This window comes from Tupaia chinensis, unplaced genomic scaffold, assembly GCF_000334495.1.
Source record: "Tupaia chinensis unplaced genomic scaffold, TupChi_1.0 Scaffold000235_1, whole genome shotgun sequence".
NCBI lineage: Eukaryota > Metazoa > Chordata > Mammalia > Scandentia > Tupaiidae > Tupaia > Tupaia belangeri.
This window is the reverse complement of record NW_006159713.1, coordinates 1,003,211-1,015,907: the sequence shown is the minus strand read 5'-3', so window position 1 is coordinate 1,015,907 and position 12,697 is coordinate 1,003,211. Positions and strand designations below refer to the sequence as shown.

At 37.7% G+C, this 12,697-nt stretch overlaps 1 protein-coding gene across 1 annotated transcript in view; it reads right to left on the bottom strand.

Annotated features, from left to right (window-relative positions):
- FTO (FTO alpha-ketoglutarate dependent dioxygenase) overlaps positions 1 to 12,697 on the bottom strand; it is a 456,284-nt gene that overhangs the window by 403,669 nt on the left and 39,918 nt on the right. The window lies entirely within an intron of this gene.

Sequence of the window (12,697 nt, the reverse complement as noted above, 5' to 3'; positions counted from 1 at the left end):
TACGCCACCACTTCAGCTGTCACAGTAAAGTCTGCCATCAGAAGACTGAAGGAGTTGAAAGACCAGTAGAAGCTCCATAGACATTTGGAATATCACTAGCCTATAATAAGTGGGTTAATTTATGTAACAACAACAACAACAAAAAGCCTATACCATTGATCTATAAATTCAATGTAATCCCTATAAAAATTCCAATGTCATTCTTCACAGAAATAGTAAAAATCCTAAAATGTACAAGGAAACATAAGAAACCTCAAACAGCCAAGACAACACAAGCAAAATCAACAAAGTTGAAGGCCTCACAATAAATTATTTTCACACTATACAAGTAAGCGACAGAAATTAAAACCTCACAGTATAGGCATAAAAATAGTCACCAACCAAAGGAACAGAATTAGACAGTTTCAGAATAAACCTGAGTGTGTAAGGACAATGAGTCTTTTGTTTTTTGTTTTTTGTTTTTGTTTTGTTTTGTTTTTAGGTTTTTCCCCTAGACCTCGTGCACTACCCAGAGAAATAGAGAAAGAGAAAATGAGAAAATGCTCCCCCTCCAGGAGGGATGGCCATACTGCAATTCTTTATCCTCCATTCTCCTTTTGGAGTTTAAGGAATGCATGCACATGTGCCCAGCATGATTTTCAAGGCACCAGGACTTGGAGTCAAACCTGGAACTCGATTAATTTTTAACTAAGATGCCAAGTACACATATTGGGAAAAAGACAGGCTCTTCAATAAATGGTGCTGGAAAAACTCTGCATCCATATGCAGAAGAATAAAACCGGATCTTTATTTCATACTATCATCAACTTAGAATACAATCTTAAACATAAGACCTATAAATCTGCAAGGAAAAAATATACAGGAAAAACTACACAACACTGGTCTGGGCAATCATTTTTTAGATTTGACCCCAAAAGCACAGGTAGCAAAAGCAAAAATGGACAAATGAGATTTTATCCAAATAAAAAGCTTCCGGGGACTGGCAGGTGGTGTGGGGGTTAAGGTGCTGGACCCTCCCACATGGTTGACCACGGTTTGAGTCCTGGACCTGATGGCTTGCTTTCTTGCTTTCCCTCTCTCTCTCTCTCTTTCTCTTTCTATCTGTGTGTGTATCTCTCTCTGGTCAAATTAAAAATAAGTTAATGAATAAATAAAATTAAATAATTATTTTATAAAAATTTAAATAATAAATAAGTAAATAAGCTTCCTTCTATACGACAGGAGAAAAACATAAACGGAGCAAAGAGACCATCTATGGTCTGGGAGATATTCACAAGGCATATATCTCACAAAGGGTTAAAATAAAATATATATATATAAGGAAATCAAAACAATCCTAGCCAAAGCAAACAAATAATCCAATTAAAAATAGGCAAGGGGGAACTGGTAGGTGGCGTGGTGGTTAGAGGTGCTGGTTTCCCACATGGCTGACCGCAGTTCAAGTCCCAGATCTGACAGCTTGCTTTCTCACTTTCCCTTTCTCTCTCTCTCTGTCTCTCTTTTGTCAAATTAAAAAATAATAATAGCAAATGGAATTATAAATAAATAATTTTTTTTTAATGGGCAAGGTACCGGAACAAACATTTATCAAAAGAAGACATATACAAATTTCCAACAGATATGTGAAGAAATGCTCAGGCCAGCAGGTGGCGTGGAGGTTAAGGTGACTGGATCCCACATGGCCAACTTCATGGTTCAAGTCCTGGCTGGAACTGATAGCTGAGACAACAACAACAACAACAACAACAACAAAAATAGAAGAAGAAGAAAGAAAGAAAAAATGTTGAACATCATAATCATTAGGGAAATACAAATTAAAATAATTATGAGGTATCAAATCATACCATCAAATTGGCTATTATTAAAAATATTAAGATAATTGTTGATAAGGATATAAAGGGACCCCTTATAGTGGAACATCAGGAAAGTGATGATGCATTTTTTCATAGAGAAACATCGAAGAATATGTCATGACTTTCCTGACAACCTAATACATTATTGGTGAGAATGTAATTAAATACAGCCATGATGTAAAACAGTATGGAAGTCCCTCAAAAAACTAAAATAGCATTACCATATGACCCAGCAATCCTACTTTAGAGTATTTACCCAAAAGATCTGAAATCATTAATGTTAACACATTATCTGCACGCACATTTTCCTTATAGCACGAACCACCTAAGTCATGAAATCAATAGCTATCAAAAGACAAATGGTTAAAAAAATGTATATATAGAAAATGCAATACTATTTAGCTTTTAAAAACAAAGACATTTTGTTGGTTGTAACAACATCGATAGAACTAGAGAACATTACACTAAGTGAAATAAGCCAGACCCAGAAAGACAAATACCACATTCTCACTTATATGTATAATCTAAATCAATCGAATTCCAAGGAGTGGAGAATATAATGGTGGTTACCAGAAGCTGGGGGAATGGAAAAAGGAGAAATGATGGTCAAGGGTACAAAGCCATAATTAGTCAAAAGGAATAAACTTACTTTTTCTTTGAGATATATTACACAGCATGATGAAATAGTAAAGAAAATGTTCTATATTTTAAAATCACTGAGCTTAAGTATCAAATATTCTCACCACACAAAAATGCTAAGTATTTGAGGTAATGCATATGTAAATTATCCTGATTTTTAATTGATCACAAATTGTAGCATCACTTTGTATCCAATAAATACATATAGCTATAAAATAAAGAATATATCATGTATACTTTCACTAGGCTGGGTAATATATCTCAAAGAAAAATGTTCTCCAGTTCTATTGATGTTGTTACAATCGACAAAATGTCTTTGGTCAACCTGGGATCCAAACCTCAGGCCTTGCCAAATGGTTCCAGTATTACACAGTAGCACTCTACTACCCATGCCACCATGGTTAAGCCAAATAAAGAAACTACATTCTACAAAGCTAGAAGAAATATTGTTGAATATCAGGCCCTTAATAATACATTTGCATGTCTTCCTGTCCTAGTCCCTGTACTAGTGACAATGGTCTAGGCTGCACTGTGGTAAACATCCAAATTTTAGGGGTTTAATACATCAAATAATCTTTTTCTTATTCAAATTACCTGTCCAATATGAGTCAACAGGGAGAGAGGACGGGTTATATTTCACTGTTGTTACCAAACCCAGCCTAATGGAGACTCCTACCAAGTGGAACACGTGATTCCCAACATCACTGTGGCAGGAAAAGGGAAAGCACTCAAGTGACATAATAGCTCTTAACATGTCTTGATCTGGAAATGAATGATACCTTCCACTTTCTTTCCATTTGCTAGAACTAATCACGTGATCCCGCCCAACTCCAAGGAAGCTGGGAATTGTAAACTTCCAATGTACTCATAAAAATGAGAACACACTAAGAGTTGAATAGAAAAAGCTAAAGCAGATACTGGCTGGCAGAAACAATCTTTCCAAGGCTGAGTGCACCTCACTGATTTCAGAGTTATACATTATGCACTTTGATTGCTAAGGTAGAGTATACAGACCACTCAGGCATAAATAAATCCACATTCACCATCATTAGACTCTCCAGGCTGGTAAAACCAAATCATATCACATTCCTGACCAGTGCAGCAGAAATGAGCAACAGTCACTTACCCAGTCATATATAGGACTGTGTGATAGGGCTTATCCTATAAACAATTCCAAGATTAATCAAAATTTAGGTTTATCCAAAGCAATATAACCTTCACTCAACACCATCAATAGCAAATATGCACTGAAATGCATATCTGAGAACATCATAAGAAAATGACAACTGGTTATTTTGACAAAAAGATCCTGATCATCTTCCTCCAGGATCTTATCCCTCTTCTGGATACCTTATACTCTTTTTAAAAACATATCACACAAAATCCATCTTACTTCTGTGTACACACAATGTCATGTTCTGTACTCTATACATAGTAAGGTGTTCAACAAACATTTCTTCACTTGAATGAAACAATGAAAGAACTAAATCAATGAAATTATAGTGGAGCTGAATTCTTTCATACCCTCTTCTATATAACCTCTTTCATAGTACCATTCTTGAGCTAAAAAGCTGGAACAGAGAGAGTTCCATGTTTCCCGGAAGAATTGGAATAGGTATGTGGAGTAGGTAGTCAAGTTGGGCTTTGGCTCACAATGCCCCAAGGACACTGACAAATAGCCCAATAATAACCCATCTGAGTCTCAGAAGTCACTCCTCAGAGCTGCCCTATAAAAGCCAAAGGGAATTATTCATTAGGAAGTGTGAATAACACTAGATACCACCAGCAGATTGTGTTTGGCTTTGCTGAATTATTCATTAGCATTTGTGAGAAATGTACAATCCAAAGAGTGTTAAACCAATCCAGATTGTTCGGTAATGTTTGTTTTCCTTTAAGAAGATTAAAAAAAAAAAAAAAAGATCACCTCCAAGCTACAGTACTTATATTTAAAATAAGTTATAAATCTATCTAAACAAGTAGGTGAAGAGTAGAAAGTCAAATAAGAAAGGGAAATCAGTCATCTTATTTAATATTCATCATTATAATGACAGGCAGTAGACTGAACTAATGTTTGTTTACCTGTCCACATCTTGCCTTTTTTGGACTGTATGGTCAAAGACAGTAGGAGTTCTACAATGAAATTCATATGCGAGGGGGAAAAAACTCCTTTGAGTCCTGTCACAGAGCAGATGCAAATTTAATTACCACGCGTTAAGCTTTCCATCTTGTCTAGGTGTCCTTGGAAAGCAACTGTAAACAAGAAGCACTCAGCAATCAAGTGTCAGGAGCTCATTTGATCTGCTACGAAATATGTCACAAATCACTGGCAGGAAGTGAGTCGGGAAGGGGAACAAAGAGGCAGAAGTGACAGTGTTGGAGGCAGATCTTGTGGGTGTGCCTGTTAGTGCTGGGGATGGCTCTACCGCCAGCTCTGACTTCCCAGAGAAAGTGCTCCCTACCTGACAACACTCTCTCATCTCACATTTGTTATACATTTGCCTATGGTCTGCAGAAATTACCACCACATCTGGGGAGTCAACCCAAGAGATACTAAGCACAATTAAATTATTCCTGACTAAAGAAAACCTACCATGAGCTGATTTATTTTTAAGACAATTGGAGAAATGTGAAAATTAATGCAGAATCTAAATTCAGGTAAAAGAATATATCATCAGCCAGCAGTCTCAAAGAAAGCCCTACCTAGCTGCTTTCCATCTGTTAGTGTGCCTCTAATTGAATAAGAGGAATGCTCCAATCCATGAAGCTCCAGGTCGGAACCTGAGCTGCAAATGCCCAAATGCCCGACAGTTTCTATGATAATGGGTGCAGCATTTGTAGGCAAGTGAAAGGAAGTGATCTCTGAGAGTACCCAATCTGTAACCCTGTAAAGAGCCTGTAGTCTTCCTGAAGGGAGCCCACATCCAGCATAATTGCTCAATTCTATAAGACAACTGCAGGAAATGGATGCTTGAATTCACAACCATGATTCCAGAAACTAAATTATTCCATAGAAATTTTAAAATACATTGACTTCAGTCAAACTCTTCCCACCACTATAGGAAATTAACAACTTCCAAATGGAGGTTAGAAAAAAAATCTGAAAGCAATCAAACTCTATTCAACTTGGCACAAATTAACCCATCTCTCTAAGCTTCAATTTCCTCATCTCTAAAATCAAGGGAAAAATGGTAACTATGCAGGATTCCTATGAGGATTATAGGAGATAATACTTGTAAGTTACTGCCAGTATTATTATATTAAAGAACAGGAAAATTAATATTAATTATGCAATTATTCACAAGCATTCCCATTACAATAAACTGTACCAAAAATTGTGCCTAAAATTCTCTGCAAGCATGTTACAATTATCTTATTACCTAATGTATCTAGACAAGCACAAGAATTCTTTTCCCCTACCTTCTCTCTTCTATAAGTCAGAAAGAAATATCAAAGACTCATCTAAGATTCCAGAGAATTGATCTTCTACCTACATATCAACTTATGAGCAAAAGAAGAACAGAAATGGTTAGCAAAGTAAGAACAGGCCAACTGGAATCATCAGAGTACATGTCTCATGCATTTTTAAATGTCGTTGTTGTCTAATATCCATGTTAGGTTCTTTCTAAGAGTGGTACAACAGAAAGGATAGAACCAAAAGGAGACACCTAGTGGCCAAATAACTTTCCATTCAAACTACAGTGGAGCCGCAAATGTTTACAAAATAACTTTATAATCAAAGAAAATGAGATAAGCCTATTAAATAGAGAAACACAAGTATAAGAGAAATAGAATACTGAACAAAATGAAAGCACATTTTAAATCCTACTTCAGCCTAACTAAAATCTGCTGCTTTTATAGACCCAACATGAGTAAGAAAATTTGCTGCCAAACTAATTTTATAGACTAGAAAAGACCAGGGAGCAGAAAGAAGATAGGTTTCGGGAATGATACACACTTGGGTTCAATCTCAATTTCTGCCACCTACTCATTGATAAAGCAATATATTCCAACCTAGTCCACATCATGGAACATGTAGAAAATTATATTTGCAAAGCATACTGGAGTAGTTGCCCAGGGGTGATGATGCCTACTGGTGACCCCCAAGTAGTAGAGTTTGCCCGATGCTGGAGATAACAGCCCAGAGGCACTATCTGCCCTAGTCCCCACCTGTCCAGAACTAAGGGGACCAATAGCTGCGCTATGGAGAGGCCAATGTAGTGAAGAACTGATGTTCACAGCCAACAGCCAGTGAGGGCCTATGGCTGGCCCACAGCACACGTGGGTTGAGCAATAGCCCCTCTCCATTCAGGAAGGTCTCAAAATAAGTGAATTCCCAGCCAACGGCTCAAGCAGTCTTGTGAGAGCATCTGAGCCAGACCACTAGCTAAGCAGTATCTGGATACTTGACAAACTGAAAGATAAGAAATATTTGTTCCTTCAAATTGCTAAGTTTTATGGTAATCTGCCATACAGCAATGACTGAGTTTAGTCACCATCTTTCAACGAAATTGCATTCTGAGAATGCCAGAAAGGATACCAGAAAGATCCTGGTTCCTCAATAACCTTCTTGGGCAGCTTCATTATTACCTATCTCAGGATTCTGGTTATATAAGACAAATAAATCTTTGTTTCAATAAATAGTAAAATAGATTCTCTTTTTTTTTTTTTTTTTTTGAGAGGTTTTCGCTATAGGGCGCGTGTGCTCGCCAGACAGAGAGAGACATAGAGACAGAAAGCGAGAAATCACTCCCCGGGGGGATGGTCACGCCGCAATCCCTTCTCCTCCATTCTCCTCTTGGGATCTTGGGCACGCACGCACATGCACCTGGCGTGAGTTTTAAGTCACCGGGTCCGGGACGCGAACTGCAGTCAACTACGTGGGAGTCCAGCGACATAGCCATTATGCTAACTGCTGGTTCCCTAGATTCTTTTTTTTTTTTTTTTTAAGAGAGATTTTTGCATTAGGGCACATCCACTTGCTTTAGAGATATAGAGAAACAGAGAGACAGAAAGCAAGAAATCACCCAACCAACGGATGGCAGTGCTGCAAACCCTTCTCTTCCATTCTACTCTCGGGATTCGGGGCACGCTCACACACAAACCTGGAGTGAGTTTTAAGCCACTGGATCTAGGACTCAATCCGCAGTCGATTACGTGGGAGTCCAGTGACGTAACCATAATGCCATCTACTGTCCCAAAAACTTAAAATCAATTCTAACTGAAACAATGAGTACTATATTATTACTGTTTCCATGTAACATCTAATAGGTTTTCTTAATAACACAAACAGAAAAAAAAATAGTGACTCTCAGATTTTAATTTAATAGAATCCAAAAAAAAATTAAGGCAAGTGAAGTTACTGAAAAACTTAACTTTCAGTAAGAAGAGTAGATTACAAAAGCATTCAGGATGACACACTGCTCAAAAACCACACACACACACACACACACACACACACACACACACACGTCCTTACATAAATGCATATAAAAAGCCTTTTTTTTTTTTTCTTAAGGCTTTTGCCATAGGGTATAAATGCTTGACAAAGAGAGAGGTAGTGAGAAGGAAGATGAGAAATCACCCCCCAGGAGGGATGAACACGCCATAATCCCTTCTCCTCCATTCTTCTCCCAGGATTTTGGGCATGCATACACATATGCCCAATGTGATTTTTCAAATTGCTGGGTCCAGGACTCGAACTACAGTCGGGCATGTGGGAATCCCATACCATACCCACAACATTACCTGCTACCACAAGAAAAAGTCTTGAAGTTTACAGAGCAGGGGTTAGCAGGTATATTTCTATAAAGGGCCAGAGCGTAAACACTTCAGGATTTCCAGTCCATCATGCTGTCCACAAGTCTTCAACTGTGCCATTTTAGCAAGGAAGCAGTCATATACAATATGTAAATAAATGACCATGGCATACTCCAATAAAACTTTATTTATAAAAACTAAATTTCAAATTTCATATAATGTTCACATGTTACAAAATGCTATTCTTCTATGGGCTGGCAGGTGGCATCATGGTTAAGGTGCTGGACTCCCACAAACCAACCACAAGTAGAGTCCCAGACCTGGTGGCTTGATTTCTCTCTTTCTCTCTCTCTCTGTCTCTCTCCCTCCCTTCTCTCTCTCTCTCTCTCTCTCTCTCTCTCTCTCTCTGGTGAGCACATGTGCCCTGTAGTAAATTAAAAATAACAATAATAATAATAAAAAATCATTTTTGCATATGCTACTTTTCTGATTCTTTTCAATAATTTTAAAATGCAAGAACCAGTCTTAGCTCATAGGCCATGCAAAAACGGTTGGACTGTGGACACATGCTACAGTTTGCTAACCTATTACTTGCCAAAAATGTTCATAGTGATTATGTTGGTCTAGGAAGTAAGATTAAGATTGACTTTGCTTTCTTGTTTTTGTTTTTAGAATTATTTTATTTAACTTTATTTTTTTTTAATTTGATTAGAGAGGGACAGAGTGAGATAGAGAGAGAGAAAGTGGGGAAGGAAGCTGCTAGGTCCGAGAATCGAACCATGGTCGGCCATGTGGGAATCCAACGTTCTTAACTACCATGCCACCTGCCGGCCCTGACTTTACTTTCTTCTTCAAAACTTTCGGTACTGTCTTAATATGTGATCATGTATTCTATAACTAAAATAGAATATATAGTCAAGTTGTGTTCCTTTATAGTGTACAAGTGAGGGAGGGAAAATTTTCTTGCAAGACACTGGGTCTCTGAAAGAAATACACTGGAAAGATGGCAATACACCTGATTTCCACCAGATGAGCATTGGAAAGTGTCAGCTAAGGCAGAGGGAACATTTTCAGTGCCCCTAAAGGATTCTCCAAAGTGAAAAGAAGCCAGTAGTTATCTGAAAAGAAGCACTATGAGACAGAGAACTGAAACAGTCTGGAAGAACCTACTGTAAAATGAGCATGTTTTCCCACAAAAAATAAAACTATGACACATTGAGTAGAAAGGCCATAATAATAAATAAATAAATAAAGACCAGGAAATATTATGTAAAGCACATCTTCAACCCTATGCACACAATAGAAGTTTCACATTTTCAGAAGATATCCTCTTTAGTTAGCAGAAACATACCATGGAGATACAATTTACTATAAATTTCTAATTTGCATTTTTTTTTCCAAAATATACATAAGATTTCTCACTACTATAAAATAGATGTAACTGATGACATCCAGACACTATATCCAATTCTCAAAGAAATACACTCTAAGCCAACCCAGGTAACTACACATGTAATATTCAGCTTTGTAGGCACAATGTCACAAAGCCATTCTAGCTGTCAGCACTCTTGTAGAAAAACAATAGGACAGGGAAAAACACACGTTCTGGTGCTTCTTGTTAACATTTACCGTATGATCCTAGGGTTAGCAATGGCGCTGCTAAATATTCATGCCAGAATAACAAGGAAGACATATCCTTCTAATTTTGAAAAGGCTATACCTAGCATATGGCGAAAAGTCTACATAGTTATCCTAATTACTTCGAAACAAGTGACTTTTAGTTTGTCTTACAGTCCTCATAGTCTTGTTTCCTCTATAGATCTCTGATGGCTCCCTAGGAGATCAAACTTTATAACTCCCCTCTTTTCTTAAGTGTATAAAAATTGTTTTAAAGGCACTATACGTACTGGGAGCACTGAGCAATAAGCACAGAGTCATAAATTCAGAATGATTCATATTATTTCATACAAATTATAACTCCATGGTTAAAAAATAATACAAGCAAAAAGATGCAATGGTATAGACCCTTCAAAATCTAGTGATAGGACACATGATCCCCAACATTCAACTCAGTCTTAAGTGTTTGACTCAAAAAAAGAAGTTAATTGCTTTTGGATAGCCTATTGTTTTGAGTCACACAACTTTTTTCTCTCTAGTCACACATACAGGAGGCATCTCATTTAATCTGATGAAGTGGAATTTCCTTCTAAAAATGAACAGTAGAAATATTGTTCTTTGACTAACTCACAGAAATGAAAGATACATGGGAAAGGTAAAAAGACGGACAATAACAAGTGTTGGAAAGGAAATAGAGAACCTGAAACTCTCATACATTGCTAGTGGGAGTGTAATATAGTACAGTCACTTTGCAAATTGGTTTAGTAGTTACTCAGAAAGTTAAACACAGAGCTATCATATGACCTAACAATTCCATTCTTGGGTATATGCTCAAAAAAAAATTAAAACATTCATCCATGCAAAAACTTGTTTATAAATGTTTATAGCAGCATTATTCACTATAGCCAAGAAGTGGAAAAAACCCAAACATCCATTAACTAATAAATTAAGTATAGTATATCCATGCAATAGAATATTAATCAACCATGAAAGAAGTACTTACACTTTCTATAACATGGATTAACATTCGGCTAAGTGGAAGAAAACCAAAGACTATATATTATATGATTCCATTTATATGAAATGTCCATAATGGCAAAATTAAAAACACAGAAAGTAGATTAGCAGTTGCTGAGAGCTAGGGGAAAATGGTGAATGGGAAGGAATGGGGAATGATAATTAGTGGGCACAAGTTTCTTTTAGAAGGGATGAAAATGTTAAGATTAGATTTCAGTGATGATGGTCATATAACTTGAGAATGTATTTTTTTAAAAACTGAATCACAGGTCCAGTAGGTGGTGTGGTGGTTAAGGTGTTGGACTCCCAAATAGGCAACCCCAGTTCAAGCCCCAGAATCAGTGGCTTGAAAATCGTACCAGGTGCACATGCATGCACACTCAAAATCCTGAAAGGAGAATGCAAGAAGAGGGATTGCTGCATGGCCATCCTCCCAGCGTTGGGGGAGGGGGAAGCAGGGGAATGATTTTTCACTTTCCCTCGTTCTGTCTCTCTCTCCCATAAGCACATGCAGCCTACAGCAAAGAATTTAAAAATATATAAATAATGAATTATATACTTTAAATGGGTGAAGTTCATGACATATAAATTATATCCCAAAAAAGCTATTTTAAAAAAAGTATCTCTAGGGCTGCTATGTCGCTGCACTCCCATGTAGCCAACCACGGTTCAAGTCCCAGACCCGGTGGTTTAAACTTGTGCCGGACGCATCGCATGCGTGCCCAAGATTCTGAGAGAATGGAGGAGAAGGGATTGCGGCGTGACCATCCTCCCGGGGGGTGATTTCTCGCTCTCTGTCTCTCTGTCTCTGTCTTTCTGGCGAGCACACATGCCCTATAGCAAAAACCTCTCCAAAAAAAAGAAAGAAAAAAAGTATCTCTCATGGGAAAGCTGGAGAGAAGTAGGATAGGGGGTTATTATTTTTCCTCTTATAATCCTCCCAAACAATATGATTATTTCTAAAATGTGAATACTTTTGTGATTTAAAAAAAATTATTGGAAAAAAGTGTAGATAACACAGTATACACGTTCTTTCTTCATTTTAAAGTTACTCTCAGAGTATCAATGATAAAGTTCAATGCTCTGCAAGGTTGACTAACATGAGAAAGTTCTTAGTGCATCCATAGACCTCCCTAAGCATGCCAGGTATGCACCTGCCCACAATCCAGGGCTGGCTCAGGCTAGGGGCAGATCACAAGACCCTGTTGGGAGTACTGTTTCTCTCACTCATGGGAGAAATAAACTTAAAAAAAAAAAAAAATAATGGGGCTAGCAGAGAACACAGAGATTAAAGTGCTAAATCCCACATGGCCAACTTCATGGTTCAAGTCCCAGGCTCAGCAGCTGGAAAATTATGCCAAGCATGTGTATGTGCAAGCCCAAAATCCTGAGAGAAGACAGGAGGAGGAGGAGGAATTATGGTGTGGCCAATCCCCAGGGGGGTGATTTCTTACCTTCCCTTTCTTTTAGTCTTTCTCTGTCTCTCCCTCTGGCAAGTGCACATGCCTTATTGCAAAAACTAAAAATAAGTAAATTAAAAAACCCAAGACATCAATCAACTCTTTCATAATTATTATGATACACCTTCTATTGGCAAAAAACTACATTGTGCCCTGTAGAAACCCTCTTCTTCCTGCCTTCCAGGGGTTCACCATCAAAGAGACACCAAGTACATGAATATGACAGCCAAATATAAGTAACCAGAAGCTAAAGATGAAGCCAGAATTGCCCCCACATGAATTAGGGGTGTGGTGTGGCAATGAGTGCTGAAGGGCCAGCTCAAGGAGCTATCCTGACAAAATAAGTAATAAATA